A 3692-nucleotide genomic window follows, 5' to 3' on the forward strand; every position below is an offset into this window, starting at 1 on the left:
TTATTCAATCTAAAGAAAGAACTAATGTTTTTTTTTAATTAATTTAAGATGCTCCCAATTTTTTTTTTTTTTTTTGTTGGTATAAATATGTATTTCTAACTAAAATTATGATAAGAAATGATTGCCAACAACCATACTGGAAGGAAAAGTTCACAGCCAGAAAAGAGTTGTAAGGGAGTTTTAGGTTAATTATTTTTTATACAATAGATAATTTCAATTCATTTAAGGAAAATTATTCATCTACAATGTTTTTCATTTTGTTTTATAAATTTATGTAAAATAAATTTTTTTTAATAAAATCATGTAAAACATAATTTTATTTTCAATGGAAGGTATTGTAAAAATCGTTAAAAATCTATTTATTTTTATTTTTTAATAATAGAAAGATTCTTGTTTTTAATAGTATGTCATTTCTATAATTGGGCAAACATAAGATCCATGGGTGTTGTATGCATGCTGCTCTTGTTGTCGGGCACCAAACAGCTTCTTCATGCCATTTGTTCGGCGTACATATGAGAGGCGTTGAGTTTTTAATAAAATAGGAAATACATTGTATTTCCCTATCGTATTTTTGTCGTGTTAAGACATGAGTATTTTATTATATACATTAAATTAAACACAAACTACTTAATTAAATCGATCAAAACTCCTTAACATGGTTCATAGCCATTTTTTATCAAAACTCAATTTATATGATAGCCATTTACTGTTGAGAAGAGTTACAAATGCTTGTGATTAGCTTATGTATGATGGTATACAATGATGTCTCTCTTATTTTATGAATATTATTTCGATTACATATTGGATAGAAAGTACAATGAGTTGCATAAAAGCAAACCTCAAACTCAAAGGAACATCATATCTCGAAGGGTTCTAAAAACATGAGTGCGACTTGGACATCATTACCACGAAATTAGTAAACATAGACAACAATAGAGTGAAGAAGAAAGGAGATCTTCTTTCTCATTTGTGAAGGCAACGTCGGGGAATAGCAAGTAGATGTTTGGCTCTAGGAACTGTAAGGCCAAACTCCTCGGTCATGTCCAACTCAGTTGGTAACATGTTATTAGGAAGCTCCCAATCAAAGCAATGAACAGGCTGTGCAACCACGAGTCGAACCGCTGTTAGACCCAACTGTAACCCCGGGCAGCCTCTTCTCCCAGAGCCAAATGGGAGAAGTTGGAAGTCACGTCCCCGGACATCAATGCTACTCCCAACAAACCTTTTTGGGAAGAACTTCTCAGCATTGGTCCAAACACTTGGGTCTTGCCCAATTGCCCATACGTTTACCATCAACCTAGACTTCTTGGGGATGTGGAAGCCTTGGATAGTGATGTCCTCTATGGATTCACGATGTATCAGTAGAGGTGCTACTTGATGTAGCCTCATGGTTTCCTTTACAACCATGTCCAAGTATTCCAGCCTATCCAAATCTAACTCCTCTACCATCCTCTCCAAGCCCACTACATCTTCCAACTCCTTTTGAAGTTTCTTCATTACGCTTGGATGCTTGATGACTTCTGAAATTGCCCACTTAATTGTTGTTGCAGTAGTGTCCATTGATCCTGCAATCATGTCCTGCAACGAAATCATTGTCAGGAAATTAGTGATCAACAACAAATTTGAATCAAATAGTATAAAACTTCAATGAATGATTACCAAGATTATGGCCTTGATATTGGATCGTTCAACACGGTACTCGGAGTCTTCACACCCCATGAAGCTCAGCATGATATCAACAAAGTCCTTAATTTTATTTAACTCTTTGGATTGGACATGAGCGTCGATAACTTTCTCTAAAAAGTCATCAAATATCTTATTAATAGCTTTCATGCGTCGAGTCAGCCCCTGAAGGTCAAGGAGACTAATATAAGGAAGGTAATCACCAAGGTTAGGAGTAGCACCTAGATGCATACCCTCTTGAATTATAGCCTTGAATCCCCTATCATCAAAATCCTTATCCATGTACTTCTTCCCCAACACCATAAGGCAACTCATATCCGTGCTGAGGGATGAGACCTTGGCATTGAGATCAACAGCCATATAATCAAAGGCTGCCTTTTCAATAAACTTCACCAGTAGGCCAAGCTCTTCTTTCCTCATGGATATGAAAGAATTGATTTTGTGGTTGCTAAGCAATTCAATGTTGCACATCTTTTGAATGTTGCGCCAATAAGGACCATAAGGAGAGAAGGACAAGTTATTTTGCTTATAAGAGATGTGCTTTGCAAACTCACTAGGTGGTCTACACCTGGTCATGAGCTTTAAGAAACAGCTCAGCAGCTCGTGGGGAGGAGACAACAATGGTGGGCACAAAGCCTAAGCGCAAGTGCATGATGGGGCCATATTTTTGGGCTAGTCGATGAAGATCTCGATGAGGAAATTTCCCAAACATGTGAAGATTCCCAAAGATAGGCAAGCCTCTTGGACTAGGAGGTAGTTTCTTAGTCTTGTTCATCCTTCTCCATGTCCATTCTCGCAAGAGATAAGCAAGAATAGCTAGCACAAGTATTGTCCACATCCAAGCCATAATAGGCATATTTCACTCAGATGTTGTTTTGGCTACAATATCTGAGTATTTATACAGGACATGGAAATTGCATAGAAGATTAGAAAGCTTTGGAAGCAAAAAGTCTTTTAACTGATTTCATCATTATAATTTTTTTAAATTCTCACACAAAATACAATAAACAATTCAAACTTTTCAAATCTCAAAATAATAATATTAAAAAATAATATTCTAACAAAAATTTGAAAGAAAATTTCAATTAGAGAATGTATGAAAGGAACTAATCAATTACAGCACACAGAAAACGACCAAACAAAGGCTAAATTTAACAACGACCTATGCAGAAATTAATCACAAAAAAAAAAAAAAAAAAAAAAAAAAAAAAAACAAAAAGCTGTGAAATCTAGTCCATCCTAACCCCCAGGTCGGGGTGTCGTGACAAATAGAAATTTCAAGATCGTCACCAAGTATAAAACATGAGATCCACGCAGAGTATGCAATTTGTTCTCCATCTTGTGCTCATGTCACATCTTGTTCTCAATCTTGTGCTAGACAAAGCATGAAAGCAACGCAGGGACAAGACTTGGCCAATAATGCAATATATATTGTGAAAGTGAAATGCAAGGAGATTTACTCATTTCTTTATATTGTCTATTTCTTTCTATTTCTATCTATTTAAAGTTTTAAGACAAGTGAAAGCAACGCAGGGAGAAGACTTGGCCAATAATGCAATATATTGTGAAAGTGGAATGCAAGGAGATTAACTCATTTCTTTATATTGTCTATTTCTTTCTATTTCTATTTATTTAAAGTTTTAAGACAAGTTAGGCCGATTTCACGTGTTAACCGTTTTTCTAAGACAACACATGTATGTAGTAATGGCTTCATATAATTATAGAGCAAATTTCTTCCCCACGTGAAAAAGGAACCAAAGCACCAACGGCGGAACCAACAATTATGTTGAGGTGGAACAAACTTTTCTACTATGACACATTTATGGAAAGAGTAATAATAGATACAGTTGTAAGGTTGCAAGCACTAAGCACTACGCATTGCCTTTGAAGAAAGAGTGAGGTTCTCCATTAAAAAATAATTCTTTCATGTGAGTTTTAGATTTACCTAGCTACTTTTTTTAAAAAGAGTGGACGGACTTTGCACATCCTAGAACTACTAACATAATTTC

General features: G+C 35.3%; 1 pseudogene; it reads right to left on the minus strand.

Moving 5' to 3' along the window:
- Positions 1-811: 811 nt before the first annotated feature.
- On the minus strand, positions 812-2598 carry LOC122308337 (annotated as a pseudogene).
- Positions 2599-3692: the final 1094 nt, after the last annotated feature.

The sequence above is a fragment of the Carya illinoinensis genome, chromosome 4 (assembly GCF_018687715.1).
Source record: "Carya illinoinensis cultivar Pawnee chromosome 4, C.illinoinensisPawnee_v1, whole genome shotgun sequence".
Classification (NCBI taxonomy): domain Eukaryota; kingdom Viridiplantae; phylum Streptophyta; class Magnoliopsida; order Fagales; family Juglandaceae; genus Carya; species Carya illinoinensis.